Source organism: Acomys russatus, chromosome 1, assembly GCF_903995435.1.
Source record: "Acomys russatus chromosome 1, mAcoRus1.1, whole genome shotgun sequence".
Lineage (NCBI taxonomy): Eukaryota > Metazoa > Chordata > Mammalia > Rodentia > Muridae > Acomys > Acomys russatus.
The window spans coordinates 96,151,856-96,161,832 of record NC_067137.1 but is presented as its reverse complement, the minus strand read 5'-3'; positions in this window follow the sequence as shown (position 1 = coordinate 96,161,832).

Genomic DNA, 9,977 nt, shown 5'->3' with positions numbered 1-9,977 from the left:
CCTGTAAAAACCCTTATCCATGATCCTGTACACAAACCTACTGAAACTCATTGGGTCATTATAACAACAACAACAATAACAACAACAGTAATAATTATAAAACAGCCAGACATCCATGCCTTTAATCCCAGCACTTGGGACAGCAGAAGCAGGCAGACCTTTGCGAGTTCAAGGCCAGTCTGGTCTACATAGTGAGCTCCAGGACAGCTAAAGCTACATAGTGAGGCCCTGTCTCAGAAAAAAAAAACAAAAAAGACACACAAAAATATATATTAAAGTAGGAGGGGGGCTGGTTGAGAAGAGAAGCAATATCAGTAGAAGGGGGAAAAGAGATAGTAACAAGGTGAATATAATTAAAATATATTATGTACATGTATGAAATGGCATAATGAAACCCATTAAATTGTTATACTAACATGACAGAAAGTTATATAAAATGTCAATACAAAATGTTTAATATGTTGTATAATTACTATTCAAATGTAGAGTTTCTTTCTTTTCTTTTCTTTCTTTCTTTTTTTTTTTTTTTTTTTTTTTTTTTTTTTTTTTTTTCTATGTGGATGAGGCTGACATCAAAGTCACAGAAACCCACTTTTCCTCCTGGAGTGCTGGGATTAATGGTGTGCACCACTGTACCCAATAGACTCTTATAACAGAGAAAACGATCCAGGGAAGTTATATTAAGATGCCCAATAAGAAGCAATAGGCAGCAATAGTATATAGTTTAGTTCTTGTGTTGTCTAGGTCTCTGATTTTTCAAAAATGGCCTACAATACATGGTTTGCCTTGTTACTGTGTCCTAGTTGCTTATCTTGCTGAAGGTCTGAAAGCAGGGTGGCAGAGCTTCTAGCGGGGAGCTCAGGGCGACAATACCACATGTGCAAGACAGAAGAGTCACATCAGAAAGAAAAGAGAACAAAAGTGCCGGGCAAGCTGGAACTCATTTTGTGTCAGCCTCTTCTCACGGATCCCCATGCAGCTCAAGACCTAACCCACTTCCCATGGACGCATATCAGTGCCTCCCGAGGGCAACAGCCTCAGTGGCAGCACCCAGAGAGCCCTGCCTGCTTACCAGGGCCAGCACCTCTCAGCATGGCTACAAGAACTTCTGAAGAACGGGCCAGATCCAAACCATCAGAACCCGAAGCCTCTCAAAAGCCCACATCTGATGGTGGACCTAAAAGTGGTCCCTACAGGGAGAGAGAGGTGAAATGTGAGGAAGCATAAACTGCTGCAGATGATGCTTTGACAGGCTCAGTGAAAAGTGGCAGAGGAGGAGTAGGAAAAAGAAACAGCTCCTGGGTCCACTGGGCCCACAGCACCATGGCATGGGGCTCTGAGGCCAGTATAGTGCTGCCGAACAGAACTTCCTGATGACAGCCTGTTCGTGTCTCCAATAGGCCTCAGCTAGGAGGCCATTTGGGGTAAGTGCTATATACTGGACCTGAAATATTTTTGAAAGTCTTAGGTTTTAAAGGCTTAGTCCCTGGCCTGGGGCAATGCTGTGAGGTTATGGAACCTTTAGGAGGCGGGGCCTACTCTCCTCTCCTTCTCTCCCTCTCTGGTTTTTGTTGTTTTTCATTTTTTGTTTTTCGTTTTTTTAAACAGGATCTCCTGTAGTGAGCCCAGGCTGTACATCTGAGAGTAACCTTGACGTTCTATTCCTCCCACTTCCCTATGTTCTGGGATTCACAGGCATGGCCACCGTACCCTGATACCTTTCTCTCTGTAAGTTGATTATCCCAGGCATTTGTCATAGTAATTTTGCTGATCATCACCAGTTTTAATAGAGAATATGACATTTGCTTTAAACGTGTCAGAAGGCTGAAGAATGAATGGAGACATCAAAAAAAAGTCATTAAAAGTAGATTTTTTTAAAAAAAGAAAGTAGAATTGAGGGCAAATAGAAACAAAACAAAACACAGTGGCATGAGCCACTGTTTAAGGCAGCCATGGTTTTTATCAGAGAAGAGGCAGCAGCTCTGCACCCACCACTCTCTCCCATCTTTACTGTCAAATGCAATCTGTTAGCAGGAGATGGCAACAAAGACATTGATAAGAGAGAATTAGGGCTTGGAGTTTAGACATCATAGAAAATGGCCCCTTTCTCTAGCTGTGTAATGAATTAAAGTCACTCACAGGGTTCTGGTAACCCTCACAAATGGGACTGCTGATTGGTGCAACAAGAACAGCAGGTGCCAGAAGATGAGAGTTGGAGTTTTTATACCAAACACACATGCACATGCATGCACACACACACACACACACACATGTTCACACACACACAAACATGTACACAAATGGGGGGGTGTATTCTGGATATATTCCAGTAGTCACACACATTCTTTGTTGGTGGGGACAAACGATCGAGTAACTATGACTGTAATCCATGTAGAAGCTTGCAGTTATGGCCATTGGGAAAGACGTAATCACTGTGTCCATCTATAGCTGAAGCAGCCGGGGCGCAAATGGATTCATCCAAGTTACACCGATGCTTCATTCTGTAAGCAGGAGCTTGTTAGTGACCTGCAATCCAAGTTCTCAGGTTCTAAACAAGCTTTGAACATCAGAAAACACAATGGTGACCACTGTAACACCTGGGTTTGCTTATTCACACAACACATCCCCCCCCACACACACATGCACACAATCAGACTGGCATCATCTTTGCCAAAGTAAGTGCTTTATCCAATAGGGCACACCCATATGGGCATGGTTTATGCATCTTATCAAAGTGGGTCTTAGTCCCCTCCCTGCCAGGCAGGAAGCTGGGTTGCATCTCGATAGACAGACAGGGGAAGCTTACAGCACCAACAAGGAATCATGGGAAATCAGATCAGCAGGGCTAGAAGCTGTGACTACAAGCAGGGTCTCAGAGCCTGACTGCAACTGAACCTGCCTTTCATGTTGCTTGGATTCATGTTGCTGTGTGCAAGCAGCAGTAGTCTGCCGGGCATTTAAGAGCAACAGAGCAGTTTCCTGGGGGTAAATCTTGACGAACTCACAGGCTAGCAGGAAGAAAGGGCTGCCTAAGGATGGGCAGGACTCACTTGGCCAAGAGAAGGCACCTGGTCAGGCCTGGGGTACAGCACCCCAGGAGGAGTACAGGAGGCAGGGAGGCTGAGCTTAGCGTCCTCCTCTGACCCTTGCTCCTGAAGAGACACTGCGGCTAGAGCTCACGAGTGAGAATGGAGGAGCACAGACCCCAGAAGCAATCAGGGTTTTTGTTTGTTTTGTTGTTTTTCTTGAACTAAAGTTGAGGGAACTTTACACCACCTTACAGATCTTTGGCAGGGATCCAAATGGGCGGTTCCTTGGGGGAACTCAGCTTCCAGGGCCTGTGTTGACCTTGGAGGGACTTCAGAGAGGAAAAACTCTTCAGCCCGCATGCTAATCTGGGTAGTGTGAATGAGAGTATGTGTGTGTGTGGGGGGGGGGGGTAGAAAGTGGCAGGGAGAATCACATGCCGCCACCCCCACTGCAAACAGATGGAGGAAGAAGACTCCTGCCCTCCCGGGCCTTCTAGACTCTTGTCACTGCTCTCTGCCGTGCCATGACTTGAGCAGCTGGGCTCTGTCCCCTTAACTAGAGGAGAAACGCAGCACACCGGTGTGTCCGATGCCTCCAGAGTCCTGCACCCTATTCAGCCATGAAGCTGGCATCTGGGTCTGCTGAGCCCCACCCTCTTGTGTTTGCCAGGGGAGAAAAGGCATAGTTGCAGAGTTTCCAGATTAGCCAAAGCTGTGAATGAAAGTGAATGTTTCCAATAGCGGAACCTGACTTGAACTGAGCTCCAGAAAGTGACACAACAAACCCACCTAGGCAGAGAGCGCGCTGACTGACAGCAGATGCACAGCACTTTGTGTAGGTCCAAAACAAGCCAACCATACAGTTATGGGATGGAAAGGGGGGCGGTACTTGAGACATCGCTTGCATCGAAACTACAGAGAGAAGAGGCTGAGACAGAGGCTTGCCACAAGTCCAAGGCCAGCCTAGGCTACACAGAGAGTACAAGGCTAACCAGGCCTTGTGAGCAGGGGTGAGGGAGGATGTAGTTCAGATGGTAGAATTTACCCAGCAAGCAGGAGGCCTGGCACTGCATAAATCTGGGTATGGTAGCACACATTTGTAATTCCAGTACTCCGGGGGTGGAGGCAGGAGAATTAGTCAAAGCCATCTTCAGCTTTGGAGGCCAACTTCTGCTATATTAGACTCTGTCTTGAAAAAGAAAAAAAGGAATTTGGGATATGGCTTAGTGGCAAAGCATTTGCCTAGAATGTCCAACAACCTAGGCTAATTTTCTACACAGCAGCCTCCAAAAATCATAATATAGAACTTCTCCTTGGAGCTGTGAGTAAATATCTATTCATTCCAGCTAGGGCACCAGCAGCTGACCACAGGATTCCACCCAAATCTAGCTGGGTGAGTTTCCTGGGGATGCTTATAGGAGGGTAGGAAAGGACTCTCATAAAGGTGTACCCCAACATGGGTGATGATTCACAAAAGCTGCACCCCTGGGTCTCCTGCCCAACTCGCAGGTAGCTCCAGCAGTCTCTTCTCCACAGTTATTAACTGCTTTTATACCCTGGGGAAGGGGCTCACAAATGTTGGAGCTTTCTGAGCTTCTTGACCCTTGTAAGTTTCCATAGAGGACTCACCACTCCCTCCAGGAAGAAAGAAGCACCCAACAGAAAGCAAAGGGACTTTGAACTACAGCTACCTTCAAACTAGTTCTAAGAATATCTTCTAAAGCCTTCAGCCATGTGAACACAGATAGGGAAAGTAGAAGGCCTGTTTCCCACGTGCCTCTGTGCTGAAGGGTTGGGGACTCGGCAGGGCAGAGAGGCTACCCCAGGGTTGAAAGAAGTGCCCTGGCATGCTTCCAAGCCAGAGATTCTGATGAGCAGAGGCACGAGGACTCAATCTAAAAGGACTTCACAGGCTTGGAAGTAGGAGAGTGAGGACTGAGGAGCCAAGTAGGAACTGAGTCTGAGACGCCGAAGGAAGAGTTGCCTTGAAGATATGCCCCACGGCCTTGTACTGATGGACAGCAAGGCACCCAGCACCTGAGGAAACACCAGCCTGTGATGAAACGCCCAAATTAACATCCATGAAAGCCCCTCCTAGGCTGCCAAGTTTGCGAGTTAGCTAAGTTGCTGACAGAGTTCAAAGAAACTGGTCTTGACTCTCCTGATGCTCATGGAGAACCTGTGGTTCCTTGGCTGTGGGCTGCAGTCTGAGTCAGTGCCTGTCAGGAGACAGATGGAATGGGCCACATGACCCCCGGTCCCACATCCATTCCACCAAATGGAGAGACATGACAAGCCTTTTATTTTCAGGGCAGAGCATCATTGATTATTCCCCGTTAATGCTTCCCCATCGATGGCGGGCAGGCACTAGAGGGAAATGGAAGGATGTGATATCCGGCCCCCCCAGAGGGAAAATCAATGTGATATGGTTTGATATTTCATCCTAGGATAACCTCTCTCTCCAAGCTCCAACCCACAGGCCACTGCTTCTCGCCCCACCAGCTCCACCAGGCACTGTCACATCCTTCCACACTTAGCAAAGGGCAGGGAGGAGGGAAGGAATGGGGAACTCTCCTAGGAATTGGTAGCAACCAGACTTTCTACAGGTGACACCATGCCTCTCTCAGAAGCTTCCGGGTCCAAGAGCCTAGCTTCCCTCCTGAGTGAGCCGAGCAGGCCAATGCTCACTGCAGATGCATCCAGCAGTCAGCCAGTCTCAAAGGATGACCTTGGGAAGCCGACAGACCAGAAACCGCGTGCCCCCTGGCAGAAGTTAACAGAAGTTCAGAGCGAGAGAAAAGACTTGTAATGCAGAGTGGTGATAGGAGGAAGCAGCCTCTTTGTACACAAAAGCACAGACACACTACCAAAAGGAACCTGAAGTCTCTACCCCCCAAAAGGGAGACAACACTCAAAACAAGACCCTTGAGAATCTTGGATGTGACAAAGAGGAAGTTTTGCTCCTTCTGGGGTCTTGGGATAAAGAGGAGGTGAAAATCTTACCAGGAGAAGCAAACCAGTCACCTGTGGATGCCTGGAGCAGTACACTGGTGGTCTGAGCAGGCTTCCAATAAGCACTTAACTATGTCTGTGCCATAGTCACTTCACTTTTGTAAAGCCCCAGGGATACCCACCATCACATATACTGTGTGTGTGTGTGTGTGTGTGTGTGTGTGTGTGTGTGTGTGTGTAGGGGTACCCCAGGAGAAAGAAAGAAATAGGTAGTTTTACTATTTTCCATGCTGGAACAAGTGACTTCCTCTAGATCAGAGGTCCTCAACATTCCTAATGCTTCCCAATGCTGTGACCCCTTAAAACAGTTCATGTTGTGGTGACACACCCCACAAACATATACTTTTGTTGCTGCTTCATAACTGTAATTTTGCTACTGTTATAAATCATAATGTAAATATCTGTCTGATATGCAGATGGCCATAGGCCAACCACTGTCGTAGTTTGAACCCCCCAAAGGGAGTCTCGACCTACATGTTGAGAATCAGTGATATAAATGTTAGACTGTCAAGCCATGTAGGCTTCCTAAGTTGTAGACTAGAATGCCTGAACCCAACAGTCTATCTGCTGCCTGGAAGAAAAACTAACTTGTATTTACACACCTACTCGCCTGCCAGGGCGCAGTTATCATTTGGATGTGGTTTGAATGTGCTCCCCAAGTTAATTCCCATTTGGGGTACCAAGAGAGAGTGAAAGCTGGATCTCACCATGGTGCTTAGAGGTGAGGTCTTAGGAGGAAATACGTTAGAAAGTTCATTAGGTGGGAGTTCCCTAAGTTGAGTCCTTGTGGTTATGTAAGAAGATGAAACAAAACCGGAAACACACAAGGAGACACACTCCCTGATTTGACATTGATGATCCACACAAGTCAGAACTCTTCCTTCAAGAAAAACATCATTAGTGTGAACACCAGACCTTGTACCTCCAGAATGGTGAGCCGAAATAACTCTTCTCTCTCTCTCTCTCTCTCTCTCTCTCTCTCTCTCTCTCTCTCTCTCTCTCTCTCTCTCTCTCTCTCGTAAACCTAGCCCTCCGTGGGTATTTCATTGTAGTAATGAAAGCTTCTTTCCTCTCTTAGCTTCTCTGCTACCATAAGTAACTTTGTCATATTAATTCTTCTAGAGTTCCTTCAACACTTTCTCCAATACATTTCTTAACATGCAGGATGATCTCTGTGTTATGAACACACACACACCCACTTTTTAATATCTTAAAAGCTTATGTCTTAGCAAGAGCATGATTCAATCCACAGATGACCTATGAGGATGCTGCCAGGAGTTATAGAATGTGAGCATCCTGTGTGGCCTTGAGAGTGTCCCTGCATGTCCCTGAGTTCATCTTCAGAGAATGAGCCTCATGCAAAGGCTTCTACCCCATCTGCTGGCATGGTCATTTCTGCGCCCCTGCCCCCCAAGCCTCTTTCTTCAGCTCTGTCGCTCTTTTGGTTTTGCCCCCTTCCAGGTCTTTCCTCTACTCCACAAGGACAGGCAGGTGCTCAGACCTTGGGGATTAGAGGAAACAGGGGCTCAAAGCACCAGGGACAGCAGCTGAGTCCCACGTGAAGGTATTTGTGGGAAGGGGGTTATCCAATCAAGGGAGATGGTTGGCATGACGGTCGAAAGTCAGAATCCCAGCATGCCCTCCACTGTGGAAGTCCCTTTTCACACATGACTTAAAATTATACATGGTTTCATGACCTGTCTCATGAAAGGAAATGTCAGGGTCCCTCCAGGATCCCCAAACCATAGGGTAGGAGAACCCTTGAGTCCAGGAGGGAAGGCCTCTGTGCAGCACTTCCTGCCCAGGGCTTGGGCTGCACAGTATATGTTATCCCGAAACTCTCAAACATCCCACTAGACTCAAAAAACCACTGACTTATGCTCACACACACTTTGTGTATTTGCGTTTGCTTTGTCTTGCCTTGTTCTTATGGAAAGTAATACACCCCCAAGAAACAGAGTTGACGTCCAGGGACCTTTCACCTCTCCTCCAGTTACTTCACACTTCTCTGGGTGAGCAGGGCCCTGATTTGCAACAACAAAGTTCTGTTCTGCCTGCTGAGCTGGTCAGCTTTCTAGCTCTGTAACAAAATGCCTGAGGTGAACAATGGATAAGGAAGAAATTTCCTTTTAGTACACAGGTTCAGAGATTTCAGGCCATGGTCAGTTGGCCCTGTCGCATTGCCTGTGGCAACACAGGGCATCATAGCAAAGCACAACACGGAGGAAGAGGCCTATTCACCTTACAATGGAGGGAGGATAGTAGAGGATACTAGGAGTCCAGCCTCTCTCCTCTCTCTCTCTTTGCTTCTCTGCTACCATGTGAGGTAAGTAACTGTTTTGTCACCTGCTGCCTGACATGATATGCTGCCACAGGCCCAACACAACAGTGTGAACTGACCAGAGTCTGAAACTGTGAGCCTAAGCAAATCTTTCTTACTTATAAGTTTACTGTTTCTGGCATTTTGTTATAGCAATGGAAAGCTAGCATAAGGCCCCACCTCCTAAAGATCCTACCACATCTCTCCCAATGGATGCCATGGCTGGCAGCCAAGTCTTTCATATATAGGCCTTTGGGGGGGACATTTAAAAATCTAAGCCATAACACTTGGTATTTACTGCTACAAATGGAATTAGATGCCATGATCTAATCTCTGGCTTTCTTTGTTGAAAACTGCATTTCCTGCAGACAATAGTTAAATCTTGTTTTAATCCACTTAGCTCCTTCCTCTACTCCTACTTCTCTTCTGTCACAGATTTCTTGAAGGTTGTATGTCTGAATGTAGCATTTCTTTGTCCTAATCATCCCTGATATTCTTTCTTTGGCTTAATCTAGTCTACTGAAGATTCTCTCCACTGTGCTTGCATTCAGTTCAACATGCTTCTTATTTATACCATTTTTGGTCTTTTTTTTTTTTTTTTTTTCCAAATCTAAGCTTCCTTGCTCAATATTTTTTAATCCATGTCGTTTTCTCTTTCATTTTGCTGTTTTTTTTTTATCTCCTTACTTCATCGATCTACTTATTTCCTCTTTAATGTCACTGATCATTTTTACAAGTAGACTTGTAAATTATTATTTGTCTAACAAGCCAACCATTTCAGTATTTTTGGATTTGAAAATTAAGGAGTTAGTGTCTTTGGAAGGCATCGTCTTGCCTTGCCTTGCTCTTTTGTGTTTCCTATGTTCTGTGTGACAGTTTGTGTGTCTGTTCCTGTGCTCTCTCACCCAGTTTTATTTGGAAATTTTTTTAGTGAGCAGCCAGTTCTTTGAGGACACAGTCACCCCTACCCCTCAGAGAGAAAGCAGACCACTGTAATTACACGCTGAGCTGGACAAGATACAGAACTACATTTAAAACATCCCAAAGTGCACCAGGATGCCATTGATAACCACAGAAGAGAGGATGGAAGACATAATGTAGACTATACTATGATTTAATTTTTTATTATTTTATGTGTAGAGGTGTTCTGCCTACACGTGTGCCTTTACACCGTGTGCATGCTTGGTACCCAGGGAAACTGGAAGAGGCTGTTGGATGCTTGAACTGGAGCCGTAGACAGCTGTAAACTACCTTGTGGGTACTGGACATCAAACCCAGGTCTTCTGGAAGAGCAGCCAGTGCTCTGAACCATGGAGCCATCTCTGCAGCCCAATTAGGCAGTGAAGTTAAATTTATTTCGGGTAAAAATAAAATGGTAGATGGATAAAATAAAGTAAGGAAGCTGGGAAAGGGGAAAAAGAAAGGAGAGGCAAGCTTCAATGACGGAGAAGATAAAAATGGAGATTAATCTAAAGGGAGAGAAAAGAGTAGGAGATAAAAGAAGCTGGTTGCCCAATAAAGAAACTGCATAAACAAAATAAATGTAAGAGGAGAAATAAAAACGTAAGCTTTTTAAACAAGAAAAAAATAAAAGCAAAATACTAGTAGTGAGAAAA